Below are 15,890 nucleotides of genomic sequence, written 5' to 3'. Positions count from 1 at the left end.
TTTATTTAAAATGGAAGCAGCTTTGAATTCTCCGCGCAGGGAATATACCCAGAACACCGGCGGGAAAGAGTAAGAGGTCACCGGGTTCTGGGACGTGTAGGAGTGGGATCGCAGGAAGACCTAGTGGGGCTCCAGGAGGAAAGGGAGCGGCTGGAAGGAGACTTCCGCGGATCACAAGGAGACTGAGCCAGAAGCTATTCGGTGTTCTTTGCACCCGCCCACTTCCCCTCCTTGGCTTCATTCTTAAAAGCATTTTCTTGAACGCCTCTCTTCTGTAGACTACAAAACGTGGTGGCCGCTAGAGGGCACTATGGTGCAAGCCAAGAGCTTGATCTCACAATGAGGTGAAGTGACAGCCACAGAGATAAATAAAACAGTTCTCATAAAGAAATGTGCTACCAGTCCTTCTTCTCTATACACTCACCAAAATGTCAGAAACCAACTGAGTGATAAGGTACTGCAGATGCTAATCCATCTCTTTTTTTTTCCCCTCCCTCTCTCTCAGGTTCTGAGAATTAGAAGGAATTTTAGAGAAAATCTCCACTCATCAAACTCAAAACAGTTTACTTTCTGGAAGCATTCTCTGCTCTTAAGTGCAAATTACACAATCAAAGAAGTGGAGCTCAACCAGCAGGGTTTTTCTCCTTAAAACATCGAGAGCACTGAGGCCGAGGAATAGTGGTCCATGGCTTGCCTTTAAATGCATTTCTTCCCAACAGGGATATAATCCAGTGCTGCAGCATTTTAAACCAGGCACATTCTCCTTGTTGTCTACATGTATCTCCTATGCACTGCACATCTTTTCCCTAAGTAGACCTGTCAGTCTGACTGAAACGCATTGCTCAGAGAAGCCGGTTTTGCAGATTCCTGCCAGCCCCACGAGACCTCTCCGCTGCACTTCACTCTTCCACTCCTTCATCACAGGAGTGGTGAAGCGCTGGGGACGGCCTCCACGTCCCCACAAGAGCTGTCACCAGCTGCCCCCTCACCACACCCGGACTCCTGGGTCCTGGACTGACAGCAGCAGATCTCCTGGCCCCACGCCCCCCAGGTGGCCAGGCGGTGGGCCAGAGACCAACTCTGCCCCCAAGGCACCTGGCTTCCCCTGCTTGCCAGTTGTGTGACCTTAAACAAGTCACTTAGCCTCATCTGCAAACTGGGGTCGATAACTGCACCAGCCCCGTAAGGGTGTTGTGAGGAGCCGATGAGCTCACATACATCAATCCCAGTAGGTCTGCAACCACGCAAGGCATTTCCCCCTTCTGTCTCCCAGGACCCACTCTTGGATCCGCTTTCTTCTCTCACAGGATTTCACCCAAGGGCGTGTGCAACCTCTGTCATTGCCTCAACATTTAGTTGTTTTAAAACATACTTATTTTGTGTGTCATTACTGTCTGTGTTGCCTTATAATCAGCACTTTCAACTATTTTGCCCACAGACAGTGCAGAGCAGTGATCGCGAACTCTGGCCCAAGGCTGACTGCCTGAGACTGGATATCTCTCTGCCCCTCTCTAGATTTTTGCTCTTGAACAAGTTCCTTAACCTCCCTGGGTCCCAGTTTTCCCCCTCTAAAATGGCTATGATAACCCACTGTTATAAGATTAAGTTAATATTGTTAAAGTGCAAAGGGCAGTGCCTGGCACATAGCAAGTACTAAGCAGTGAAAGTCACTCAGTCGTGTCCAACTCTGCAACCCCATGGACTATATAGTCCATGGAATTCTCCAGCACAGGATACTGGAGTGGTTAGCCTTTCCCTTCTCCAGGGGATCTTCCCAACCCAGGGATCAAACCCAGGTCTCCAGCATTGTAGGCAGATTCTTTACCAGCTGAGCTACAAGGGAAGCCCAAGTACTAAGTAAGATACACATAAATGAAAACAACAGTGATGTGGTTAATCCTATTTCCCCAATATCCAACCAGAAGCCAAATGTGCCAGGGCGATGGAATGGCTGAGGCTACACTTAGAGGGCAAGAACTCCAAGGCCATCCCTTCTCCATGGGGGGGAAAGCTTCCCTTCCAACTATGAACATTCCTGTGCAGGACACGAATGTTTAGTCCAATCCACTAATTTTACCAAGAAGACAACTTGAGCACAGCGGAGTCAGGCTTGCCCTGTTCAGAGGGAGGCAGAGCAGGACCTGGACTGGACCCACAGCTGGCAGTCCTTCTCCCTCCATTTAGTGAATTCAATAACTGTGGTATTGATCTGACATTGTTATTAGCCTTCTCCACGACCTGCAACCCATTTTTCTACATCCTGAAGCAGCATCACGTTTATAATCATGAGGCCCTGTGAGGATGTTTGATGTCTCAAGGGACACAAAATTCAAAGTATCAAGAAAATATTAGCTGAATTTTTTTCTTCTAACCACAGGTTTTGCCTTGAATTTGCTGTTGTTGTTGTTCATTTGGTAAGTCCTGGTAAGATTCTCTGCAACCCCCTGGACTGTAGCACCCCAGGCTCTTCTGTCCTCCACTCTCTCCCAAAGTTTGCTCAAATTCATGTCCATTGGGTTGGTGATGCTATCAAAACATCTCATCTTCTGCTGCCCACTTCTTTTGCCTTCAGTCTTTCCCAGCATCAGGGTCTTTTCAAATGAGTCAATTCTTCCCATCAGGTGGCCAAAGTATTGGAGTTTCAGCTTCAGCATCAGTCCTTCCAATGAGTATTCAGGACTGATTTCCCTTAGGAAGGACTGGTTAGATCTCCTTGCAGTCCAAGGGACTCTAAAGAGCCTTCTCCAACCCCACAGTTCAAAAGCATCAATTCTTTGGCACTCAGCCTTCTTTATGTTCCACCTCTCACATCCATATGTGACTACTGGGAAAAGCCATAGCTTTGACTATATGGACCTTTGTCAGCTAAGTGATGTTTCTGCTTTTTAATACACTGTCTAGGTTTGTCATAGCTTTTCTTCCAAAGAGCAAGCATCTTTTAATTTCATGACTGCAGTCACTGTCTGCAATGATTTTGAAGCCCAAGAAAATGAAACCTGACACTGTTTCCACTTTTTCCCTCTCAGTTGCCACAGATTAATGGGACCAGATGTCATGATCTTAGTTTTTTTTTATGTTGAGTTTCAAGTCAGTTTTTTCACTTTCCTCTTTCACCTTCATCAAGAGGCTCTTTTAGAATACCATAAATACCACACGAAAGAAAAATTAAAAGGAAACAAAATCAAAATCAAAAACAAAATCAAACAGTAAATACAACACAAGAAGGACATTTTGGAATTGTTTAAAACCCTGCTGTCCTTCAAAGGTCCCTCTAATCCCAACTCGTACTTCCCAAATGCATTTCGTACACTGCTGGCTTGTTTCTCTGTCTGTCCATCCCGCGGAATCTGAGGCAGGGGTGGTCGCCATGAACCCGGTGCGCACAGCAGCCAGAGGGCAGTGCCAGGCACACAGCAAATCTTACAGATATCGGCTGCTGCCTTGGATGGCGATGTGGACCCAGGCCCACGAGGACAATGTTTCCCAGACTGTGACGCGTGCACCACTGCTGTCCCTTTAGATTTTAAGTAGAAACAGAGACGATTTTAGATAGGACATGGACAAGGTATTGACAACACTGGACTATATAATGGGGCTTCCCTGGTGGCGCAGATGGTAAGGAATCTGCCAGCAATGAAGGAGATCTGGGTTCCATCCCTGGGTCAGGATGATCCCCTGGAGTAGGAAATGGCAATCCACTCCAGTATTCTTTCCTGGAGAATTCCCTGGACAGAAGAGCCTGGCGGGCTATAGTCTATCTGTGGGGTTGCAAAGAGTGGGACATAACTGAGTGACTAGCGCGCACACACACACCTTCTTGATAGGGGAAGGGGCGTGTTGACTCAGAGGAGAATAAATGAGTTTTGGGAAAGATGAATGAGCCCTTAGAAGGATGGATGGGTGGTATGATCATTTGTGACACTGTGTCTGGATGTGGTATTCACCTCGTCTCCCCTCCTCTCCTCCTCAATCTTCCCCGGTTGACGAAAACTCTGGAGGAGGGGATTCACAACAATAGAGTTCCTTTCTGAGGATCTGTCTTTAGGCAGATAAGGGAAGTTCAGAGAAAGTCTCTCCCTGCATTTTCAGCTTTGTTTTTTAAATATATATTTATTTATGCATCAGGTCCTGGTTGTGGCAGGATCTAGAGTGCTTGGGCTCAGTAGCTGCTGTGTAAGGGCTTAGCTACCCCGAGGCATGTGGGATCACAGTTCTCTGACCAGGGATCGAATCTGCATCCTCTGCATTTGAAGGCAGATTCTTAACCACTGGATGACCAGGAAAATCCTGAATTTGCTGTTTCAGTTCAAAATACTCAGTACATCAAAGTGGCACGTTTAGGGGCAGCATGTCCATGAGAAGGTAGCATTGCAGATAGAGGGAGCCTACAAGTAAGAATCACTGTCTGGGTCATTTTCAAAACAGCTGCCCTAGAAAGTCATCTGACTCATACTAGATTTTATATAAGAGAAAAAATAACCCTTTGCTGTGTTAAGCCATTTAGATACCAGGGTTTATTTATTACTGCAACAAAGCCCCTCGTATACTGACTAATCCAATAAATTTAAAAAGAATTTAAGTATAATGCACAAATTTAAAGAAAATGTTAACTAAATAAGGGTTCAATACCTGACAAGATTTTGAAAGTGGTACTCAAATGCCACTTAGTGTTGTAGAGTCTTAGAACTGAACTTCCAAAATAGTTGAGAGCAGGCCCCTCTGGCCCTCACTGGATCTCCCCTGAATGACCAGGACCAGGCTGGGGTCACAGGCAGTCTGGGGCTACAAAACAGAATGGAGGGAGACAGGCATTTGGGGCACTAAATCTGAGCCTCTGCCTCCTTGGAAACCAGCTGAATTAACAACTGTAAACATTAGAAGCAGTATAATTAGAATCATTAGGAGGCTGGAAGAAGAGAAAAAATTATCTACTTTTCCTTGGGCAGCATGATATACTCTTACTACTTTTTCTTTCGTAAAACTCAGCTTTCTTATAGCCTTGTCATGTCTATGGACTGCATATATGCCTCAGTACCACAACTTCAAGACTAATTTTTCATTTTTCTATCTTCATGTTCTGATTCGGATTGAAGTCCAAACTATTTGTTCACTCTCAATACAAAAGACATGGGAATAGACACACATAGTTTCATCTCGGGGATGATTTAATATTAATCAAAACATATTGTTTCAAGGTAGGAAACAAGGCCCGAGGAGTCAGCTGCTTCTACATAAGCTCTCTTCTCTAAAGGGCTGGAAAGATTGATCTTCAGACTTAGATATCTTTGGGGCCCCGTGACAAAGTAGGAAACACACGAAACAAGTCTGATTCTAATGTGAGTGTAACTGTTTGTCTTTGGGCAAGTTATTTTACCCCCTGTGTTTTCCATCCCCCAAAATGGGGGATTAACTCTTACTCCAACTGAGTAACTAATACTGTGGTGAAAGCAGACGATAGCTATGGAAGTACAAGTTGTATTGCTACTGGCTAACGTGTCTTGAGTTCTTCCTACAAGGCAGACAGGCTCCTGCGTGGCCTGTGCACGTGAAGTCATTTAATCCTCAGAGCAGACAACGCAGTAACCATGATATTATTATCCCCTTACACTGATGAGAAAACCGAGACTCGGCTGGAAAGAGTGAGTAACTTCCTAGAAGTTGGTAAGTCAATTGGTTACTAAGCGGTGGGGCCAGAGCTCAAAGTCAAGTGCATGCAGCCACAGAGACTGCAGCCACCATGTTCCCTTGCCTCCCAGAAAGGACAGGCTGCTAGCGAAAGGGAAGTGTGGGCTGCTATTGACTCCCCCATGTAGTTCTTTGGATTGTCACATAGCCCCAGGTTTTTAAGCTATGTCCGGCTTCACAGGGTTAATCTGAATAATCTGAATCAGGCAGGGGTGGACAGGCAGGCGACAGCCAGCACTGCCTGAGTGCACAAGGCTGCTTAGCAACAGGGGAAACAAGTGGCTCTCCAGAAGGAAGGGAAATGAGCCTCAGGGTGGGTGGAAGAAGGAGGGCAGGCACAGGAGGGGTTGGGTCCTGGCAGATCTGGGAGTGTGTGAGCAGGGTGGGCAACAGTGTCCTTTGACCCCTGCAGGCATGCACTTGGAGAGGATCTTGTGGGGAGGACACGCCCACCACTAAGTGTTTTCTTCTAAAGCAAGAAAGACTACAGGATGTTTTGACGTTCAGATTCTGTGTCTCTTTGGTGCTCTCTCTCTGGCCCCATATGGATGGTGTAGGTGATGTTGGGATTTTGAAAGTTTGAACTTGAATGCTATTCACTTAACTAATCAACTAATAGTAGTGTTAGTTGTTCAGTCATGTCCTGCTCTTTGTGACCGTATGGACTGTAGTCTTCCAGGCTCCTTTGTCCATGGGATCCTCCAGGAAAGAATACTGGAGTGGGTGGCCGTTTCCTTCTCCAGGAGATCTTTCTGACCCAGGGATTGAACCCAGGTCTCCTGCACCTCTGGCTCAGAGGTTAAAGCATCTGCCTGGAATGTGGGAGACCCGGGTTCGATCTCTGGGTCGGGAAGATCCCCTGGAGAAGAAAATGGCAACCCACTCCAGTACTCTTGCCTGGAAAACCCCATAGAGGGAGGAGCCTGGTAGCTACAGTCCCTGGCGTCGCAAAGAGTCCAACATGACTGAGCGACTTCACTTTCACTTTCCTTTCACTTTCTCCTTCACTGCAGGCGGATTCTTTACCACAGAGCCAACTGGTCACTATGATTATGATGTGCCAGAGCCCACAAAGAAAATAGAAATGGTAATCCCTGGTCATCTGAGTCCAACATAACCTTGGCATATAGCAGCCTGCAGATGGTGAGCAGAACAGCCAGCCCTCAAAGGGACTAGATTGTGGAAGCACGGCCCGAGGACGGGCTGGAGGGACAACGAGACTCCCCAAAGCCAAGGTCTATTAAGACACTTGAGAGAAGAAAATCCAGAGTAATAAGAAAGCTTTGGCCACCTGATGCGAAAACCTGACTCACTGGGAAAGACCCTGACGCTGGGAAAGATTGAAGGCAATGGGAGAAGGGGGCAGCAGAGGATGAGATGGTTAGATAGCGTCACCGATTGAGTGGATGTGAACTTGAGCCAACTCTGGGAGATAGTGAAGGACAGAGGAACCTGGCATGCTGCAGCCCATGGGGTCGCAAACAGTCAGAGACAACTTAGCGGCTGAACAACATAAAGACCCAGAGAAGCCCCACTCATCCAGATGAGAAAGCATGGGCCATTTCAAACTTCCATCTAAACAGTATGAGGAGGTAAAATGGATACTCCTGTCCTTCCTTAGTATGGGTTATTTCTGTTCTGCTACACAATTAGAGAGGAACAGGGAAGCTGCACCTCAAATAAATCCATGAAAATTATTTTTAATTTTGTTGAGGGTGATAAAGGTACTGTGTTTATCTTTTTTTAAAAGTGGGATAAGATGATGTGGTGTGTGGAATAAGCTTTCAAATAATTCAATAAAAAAGAAAAAGGAAATGTTTCAAATCATTCATAACTTTTTAAAGTTTGTAAACCTTCCTTGAATTTGTTAAAATATTTTCTTCTGCTTTATGGTTTGGCTTTTTGGCCTCAAGGCAAAAAGAGATCTAATCTCCCTGACTAAGAATTGACACCTGAACCCCCTGCATTGGAAGGCGAAGTCTTTATCATTGGGCTGCCTTGGAAGTCCATTGATAACTGTTTATCTGAGTGATGAATCTTTGAGGCTTGTACTATTCCTGCTGCTTTTATGTGTGTTTGAGATTTTTCATGAAAAATAAAATGTATTCCTAGAACAGACACCAAAAAGAAGCAAATGAACAGAAAACAAAAGCGTGCAAATGTGCCCAGGACTTTGACTTGAGTAACTTCAAAATAGCTGCAAATCTCAACAAAATCTTCATGCCTAAAGTCTCTCTCTCCTTAACAGCCACTTTGTGAAAATTAATCAGATGACATCATTATTAATGTGGGGAGTTAGGAGAATGACAAATTAAGAAAAATTTGTTTCTGGAAAAAAAAAATTAGAGGCTGGGTACTAGGAAGCTGGAGGATCTAAAGGGCAGAAACTGTCTTCTGTTTTTCAGGAGGTTGGCAGAATGTCTTCTCAAAGGAGCTCTTTGATGGAAATAAACTACCATGCGGGGGAAGACCAGAACACCTGGGCACTACTCTGGTCCTTGGGGCTTCCCAGGTGGCACTAGTGGTAAAGAACTGGCCTGTCAATGCACGAGATATAAGAGATGCAGATTCAATCCCTGGGTAGGGAAAAGTCCCTGGAGAAGGGCATGGCAACCCACTCCAGGATTCTTCCCTGGAGAATCTTAGGGACAGAGAAGCCTGGCAGACTAGGGTCCGTAGGGTGGCAAAGAGCTGAACATGACTGAAGCATCTTAGCATGCATGCTTGCACTCTGGTCCTTGCCACTAAGTTGTTGTCTGTCTTTGAACATCTCATTTGTGTGTTTATTCATCAAACGACTGAAGCACCAGGGTGGAGAGAGAGATCCAAATGGCACCGTCTGGCCCTGGGGTTGCTGAGCATCTCTGGGAGAAGATGCTGACTAACCAAGCCTCACTTAGCGTGGTCCAGCACTGCATTATGGAAGGCATGATGGGGTTGCTGAGGCTCCAGGGGAATGCAGAACGATGAAGCAGAACGTAGCATTTGTAGAAAAGGGAGATAAGTATTGCAAGGGGAAGAAACTGCATGAACAAATTTACGGAGGTGTGATATAGAGTTTCATGGATCTAACTTGTGGCTGGAGTAAGGGGGTGGGGGGAAGGGTTAGGGATGTGGCAGGGAGCACAGCTGGAGAAGCAGACGAGGCTCAGATCCATTGATGATTCTCTCAACAAATAACTATCAGACAGGATACAGCAGCAAACAAAATAGAGAAAAATATCCGACTTGGCAGAAATTACATTGGCGCAGGTAAAGAAAAAGACAGTAAAGAAGACAGATGAAGATCCAGTCTATCAGCCAACGAGCTGACAAGTACAGTAGCAAAACACGCCAGTGGGGAGGGGTATAGCGACTGGGGGCGGCGGGGGCGGGATAAGGAGTGTCAAGGGCATTAGTTTCAGTTTGAGTATTTGAAACATATTCTGAAGGAAGAAAGGAATGAGCTTTGCTGGTAGTTGGAGGAAGACTATTCTGGAAAGAGCTTTTAGGACCTTGCATATCAAGAGGAAAACATTTGTTCTCACAACTATGAAAACAATGGATTTTAATCAGAGGATCCAAACCATCAAACCACAGGTTTGTAAAGGACCATTTTCATCCGATGGCTCTCCTATGCTGATTCCCACAGAAGGGAAGGTTATAGGGCATGTTTGAGTTGGCCACCTACTAACCCTGCCCGATCCTTGGTCACATATCTTACCACTGGGGACACAACTCTCTCACCAGGAAAGAAGGGCCAACCACACCCAGGGCTGCCAGCAGCCACCTTAGCACAGGGAAGTTTCCTCCTACTGCTCAGCATCTCTCCACACGTTACATATCACGGCCTCACTCTCAAGAGAAGGATGCACCTACACCACCAGCTGGAAATCGTTCTTATTTTAAAAGGAACACCCTATCCAAAAAGGCACATTGCAGTGAACATTTCCAAGTAGAGGAGAATGCCACTGTCTGTTAATTACCAGAGCCACATTGTGTGTTAGATGGGGCAAGCTGCTGTACAGCCATTTGTATCCGTTCTGCTCCATTAGGCTAATTTGTTTTCAGATATAAATTAAAGCTGCTATTTTCAGCCCACTGAGCTGCCCCTTCACACAAACTCCCTGTTCCTTGGTGAATGAGTTAGCAAGCTGTGTAGGTGTAGAAGGTATTTCTTTGATTTAATACTGAAGCAAAACAAGAAAAACTGCCCACTGGAGTACAGAAATCATGCATTACAATGGAGAGTGGTCCTGCAAAAGCTACATGCCTGGGGCAGGTCGAGGGTGTAACTGCTTCCTGATGTGGCATCTGCTGTTACACTTTCTGCATCAGAAAGTGCTTGGCCACTGAGAAGATGCAACAGGAATCCTCCTGCCCTTGGGCCAAAGGTAGAAGTACTCAAATAACAGGAATCATCGGGAAGAGCCCGTAGCCATCTGGGCAGGCAGGGCTGGTTAACATAGGAGAATAAGCCCCCTCCAGGGCTATCATCACCTAGAATGGCAGAAAGTTCTCTGCCCTCGACATCTTTCCACACATCTGCCTGGGTGCCACCATTGGTGGCTTCATTAAGTTAAGACAGGGGTTCTTGACTAGGGCTCAATAGGACTGGCTGTTTTGTCCCACCCAGTGAGTGCAAAGTGAAAATGTGGGCCCCTTTGTCCAAAGAGTAGGAAAAATGTGCAGTCGAACTAAAATACAAATGTTTTCCCTTCTCCAGTCTCCATTTCAACTTGCTTTTAATGCTTCAACTTGTTTTTAATGAGCTATTTAATGTTATGGCAAGTAAATAAAACTTAAAGTTTTTAACTGTTAGTTTGAATTTCACTGTTTATCTTTACATAATGCTAGTTTTAAAGGCGAATAAGACCCTGATGTTGGGAAAGATTGAAAGCAACAGGAGAAGGGGGCGACAGAGGATGAGATGGTTACATAGCATCACTGACTCAATGGACATGAATTTGAGCAAACTCAGGGAGATAGTGGAGGACAGAGGAGCCTGGCATGCAGCAGTCCATGGGGTCACAAAGAGTCAGACATAACCTCTGAACAACAACAATGTGTACGTTTAACTTCTATACATGAGACCACCAAAATTAACAGTTTTCATTTGGTAGTTCATACATGCATTTGTATTTCATCCTCACCAGAATGGTGGAAATACTTCACCATGAACTCAAATTGCTTCTTAACCAGAGGCCTTCTACCAACTCTCTACCTTTGGCTTGCTGAGGAATAAGGAAAGAAAGAGGAACTATGGGCTGTCCTGCCTTTCCCTTTTCTTCTCTGTCCTTGTTTCCAAGATAAGTGGTGACCTCATACAGTTCTTACTAACTGATCAGGGTTAGTTTCCTTGTTTGACAGGTGTAATGTGGTTGTGTAAGATCTCAACATCTGAGGAAAACAGTTTAGAAAAGGGATATGGGACCTCTCTGTATTGCCTTTGCAAATTATATGTAAATCTAAAATTATTACAAAATAAAAAGCCTATTTAAAAAGAGAAAACCTTTCTTAATGCCCACCTTGCCAAGACTCACTGAGTTATTAAGGGGGAAAAAAGCCTTTAAAGCATGACAGCAGCATTTATCTAACTTGCCTGAAAACCTTCACCTGGGATGAATTCTTCTACCCATTTCTAGAAGATTCTGATTCATTCAATCTGTAGTGAGTCCCAGGAAGGGATTTTGAATAAGCACTCACCCTGAGAAGTCTTGTCAGGCAAATTTGGTAAATAATGTATTAGAGTGAGTGGAACTAGTATAAAGAAGCAGGTGAACCTGAGGCTGGGTTTTCCAGGTGGTTCAGTGGTAAAGAATTTGCCTGCTGATGCAGGAGTTGCAGGAGATGCGGGGTCGATCTCCAAGTCAGCAAGATTTCTTAGAGGAGGAAATGACGGTCCCCTCCAGTATTCTTGCCCGGACAATGCTGTGGACAGAGAAGCCTGGCAGGCTACAATCCATGGGGTTGCAAAGAATTGGATGCGACTAAGCACACACACACACACACCACGACCCATGCCTTTTTTCCCAGGAGATAACTAACACCAAGAAAAGAAAAAAATGTCATCTCTTTAGTGTCCCTTTATTTAGAGATTGTGCTTGATGGTTCGTCTTCTGATAGACGAATGGAGACAATTGCTCCTCACTGTGCCAAAAGTCTAGATAGACTTCCAGAGGCTTTTTCCCTGAGGGAAGATTACTTGATTGTCTGCACAGAGGCCCCAGGCACAGTTGTGGTCAGAGTAAAACCCTTCTGGATGTCCCCCTTCCCTGCCAGCCACTCCAGCACAGGCCAAAAAACCCTGGGGCGTTGGTGCAAATGCCTCTTCAGCAGAGGTCAGGAAGCAGTGTGGGTAAGATACGAACACTGCTAGGCATTTTATTTCATGAGAAATAAAAAGACAGTAAAATCCTTTGTCTGCTTTTTGCCTCTGGATGTCTGAAACTTCTGTCTTAGAATCACCCCTAATTTAGACAAGTCCTAAGACAGTGTGCCACAAACGGCCAGTTCCCTCACCCCTGATGAAATCATACATTTACATTTTGATCATCCCTAAGCATCTTAGAAAAAACAATTTTCAACGTGCTGAGAAGAGGGACACGTTGCAGGAATTGCCAAAAGGCGAATGAGATAAAGAAGTGATAAAGATACGAAGCTAAAGAGGCCGCACCCAGCGGAGGGTCTTATAGAGAGGACACATGCAAGATTTGGGGGAAGAGCAAAGGAAATGAAGGGTCACCCTTTACAGAAGGGTTCCACTTCTACAGCGAGACCGCCTTGCTGCCAGGGCTATTTTACATCCTTTCAATATATGTCATGTGGACAACCTGCTATATTCCACATCTCGTGCTGGACAGCCATTCATGACACTGTCCTCAAACGTCATCCAAGCCCAAGGACATGTTAGATGGTAATGTTGTAGTTTAAACATGCATTCGAGCACACACACCCCCTAACATATGGAGATCAACCGAAGAGAAAAGGAGACTCTATTGGGAGACTCTTAGGGTCCCCAGTGAAATGCAGTCAGGCTTCACAACAGTCTGAAAGTAGAAAATGGACTCACTCTGAACCAAGGGAGTGACTTTCCTGTCTCTCCAGGGATGGACAGTCTCTGGTATCTTCTTCCCTTAACTTCTCTGAGTCATGGCAAATTTCCCCCCTCCTCTAACTTTCCACCTCTCTGGACATATGGCTGAAAATGGAGGCCCAAACTCCAGACCTCTGCCTTCTCCAAGCTCCATCCCAACCTAACAATCAGCTCACTTTCCAGCTCTTAGAGCAAGAGTCTACTGTGCCCAGCTTGGGTCATGAGTTGACCAGCCTTGTGGGGTCACATAAAGTAAGCATTCTACACTTATAGTCCTTCAGTGGTGTGAGGGGTCAGGACCAATTCGGCAAGAAAAGGACTTGGTCTCAATAGATACCTCAAAAAGATATTTATTGCAAGTGAAAATACTGTGCTGCTAGGTCAGAATTTTTTTTTTTTTTTTGCACCTTTGCCATCTTTCCATACCTCCTGTTCATCAGTTCTGTGGTCTACACTTGACGGTTGGGATCTGGTTGAAAAGGAAATAAGGTAAAGGAAGACAGCAATGACAAACCATTTTAACTTTAAGACTGAGGCTTCCCTGGTGGTTCAGTGGTTAAGAGTCTACCTTGCAACGCAGATTCACTAGTTTGATCCCTGGTCTGGGAAGATCCCACATGCTCTGGAGCAACTAAGCTTGTGAACCACAGCTAATAAGCCTGCACTCTAGAGTCTGCAAGCCACAACTACTAAGCCTGTGTGCCTGAAGCGTGTGCTCTGCAAGAGGAGACGCTACCGCAACAAGAAGCCCATACTCTGCAACTAGAGGGTAGCCCTTGTTCAACGTAACTAGAGAAAAGCCCACACATAGCAACGAAAACCCAATGGAGCCAAATAATTTTTTTGGTTTAAGTTTTAAGATTATCTGCAAAACAGAGTCTACAGAGACATCCAGATTGCCTTAGATGTTCTTTCACACACTTGAAACTCATCCTGGGGAAGAAACGTCAATCAATTCTGCAAGTCCCACTTACGGCATAGAGGAGGGAAAATGTGCCTTTCCCCTAAGATTGGCCTTCCAGGGTACAACTCACAGGCAAAGGGCATAAACAATGGAGGCCATAAACTTCTCACAAAGGAAGAAAGACACAGCAGAAAGGTTAGGAATGAAAAAGGATCTGATGGCAGGAAAACTGGTTCAAATTAATGAGACAATGCGAGCCTTGACATTCTTGATGGATGTCAGTGGTTAAGTGCTAGCCGGACCTTCTGAGGTTACAACCTCCATTCAGACCTCCTCCCAGAATGGCAACCTGAAACCCAAGGCCATGGGCAGCGAGCATCTGTGAGCCCAGCATGGATTAGTGCCGTGGCCTTGGGAGGCCCCTCCAGGCGGCTGCTTCCTCCCTGTGCACCAGTTACCCTGAAGCCAGGTGGGCTCTGGGGGTGACAACAATACCAAGTAATTAAGACAAAATGTCCTTGGCTTTGTCTCGGGCACATTCTTTTTATGACAAGAACAAAGGGTTAGTTGATGAACTAATTTTTCGTGGGGAGAGCAGCAGCGTCTATTATTAAATGAAGGCCTAGGATTTTTGTTTGTTTGTTTTTCAATAGCCCCATTATAATTTCGGCTCAGATACTCCAAAGCTCATGTTTCCTAATATATTATCGCTCGCTACAGTCCTCTGGGATCCAGTAATTGAATTTTACTGGCGTCATTACCATATCCACAAACAAGCAAGTCTTCCTGAACTCAATCAGTCAAAGCCTGTTGGTTGGCTCACAGGAGATGTGCCCATAGTGGGAGCTGATCTCAGTACAGAAGGGCGACCATGTTTCCCTGGCCAGGGAGACTGGCTACTGCAGTGCCAGGGAGGCTGAAAGTGGTCAGCTCTGAACATCTGTGGGAGTGGTAAGAGACAGAGGAAGAAGAGAAAAAAATAATACCATAAGGATCCAAAGACCAGATCCCCTAAATAACCAGATTATTATCCTACTGCTGTCCAAAATAGACGAGATTCTGAGAGGCGGGATCTACATATTTGGTTGAGAACCAGGAAATTCCACAAGGAGATGCTGAAATTCCATCTTAAAAAAAAAAAAGGCAGATCGACAGCCTACATCCCCTCTTTTTTATATCCAAATAGGAAAACTAAATCATAATATTAGATGCATTTTAGGGCTACGTGTACCCATTGTGATCATCTGAATAAATCCAGTCTCCTCATTTTATAATGGAGGCTCAAAGGAAAAAAAAAAGTGAAGTCTTATCTCAGTGTGGTATTTAAGATTTGTTTTTTTAAAAAATCCACTTTCAGAGACTTACCTTCAAAAACTTAGGACAGCATGGAGGAAGAGTGAAAGAATACAGATAGAAATTGACTGTCACTTGATGCCTTTGAGCTCCTGGACAAGCCTTGATTGCTTCATCTGAAAAATGGGAATAATACTATTATGGGTTTCTCTAATGACTAACATAATGCATACATTATATCTCACAAAGTTTCCAGTGCCTGGTCTTAGCGACACACCATCCCACCTTGGCATTTGTTAAGGAAATAGATAATTTGTTTTGAAAACACTTATTATCAGTTCAGTTCAGTCACTCAGTCATGTCCGACTCTTTGAGACCCTATGGACTGCAGCACGCCAGGCTTCCTTTTCTATCACCAACTCCCAGAGCTTGCTCAAACTCATGTCCATCAAGTCAGTGATGCCATAAACACTATACTATTAGGAAAACAAGTGGCTGGAAGGTCAGGACTTTTCCAATGGACCTGCTCCTCAGATAGTTCCCACCATATTCCAGAGCCCAGGAAAGGAGAAAGGCTCCTCAGGAGAGCACCCCAAAACTTCTGAAGGCATCACACAGGAACTCTGGGTAATTTTGCCTGGGTGGCTGAAACTCACATACCACTGGCAAGTTTGGAAAAGTTACGGGGACTTAGGTGCTCTGACTCACGGATCATACTTCAACACAGATACTGTCTGTGTCTTCAAAAATATGACTATCCTGAGGCACAGTGAAGGAGTCCTAACACTTCTCCCTGCAGGCTTCAAGCTCCCAGGTACTGATTCTTTGTCAGGAAAAAAAAAAAAAACCTGCTCCACCATTTCCTCCCCTGTTCCCATGTCCCGTCCCTATTGCCTTTAATAATCAAGAAAATACTCCCAACTGAATCAACCA

General features: G+C 45.1%; 1 protein-coding gene across 14 annotated transcripts in view; it reads right to left on the bottom strand.

The window, feature by feature from the left end:
• Nucleotides 1-15,890, bottom strand: part of TRIL (TLR4 interactor with leucine rich repeats) — a 158,906-nt gene that overhangs the window by 128,426 nt on the left and 14,590 nt on the right. For 9 of the 14 annotated variants that reach the window (XM_069586731.1, XM_069586730.1, XM_069586737.1 and 6 more), the window contains exon 3: nt 15,030-15,133. The exons of the other annotated variants lie outside the window; for them this stretch is intronic. The gene's annotated coding sequence lies outside the window, so the exon portion shown is untranslated. The remainder of the gene's footprint in view (nt 1-15,029; nt 15,134-15,890) is intronic. 14 annotated transcript variants of the gene reach the window in all.

Source organism: Ovis canadensis, chromosome 4 (genome assembly GCF_042477335.2).
Source record: "Ovis canadensis isolate MfBH-ARS-UI-01 breed Bighorn chromosome 4, ARS-UI_OviCan_v2, whole genome shotgun sequence".
NCBI classification, from domain to species: domain Eukaryota; kingdom Metazoa; phylum Chordata; class Mammalia; order Artiodactyla; family Bovidae; genus Ovis; species Ovis canadensis.
This window is presented reverse-complemented; position numbering and strand designations above follow the sequence as displayed.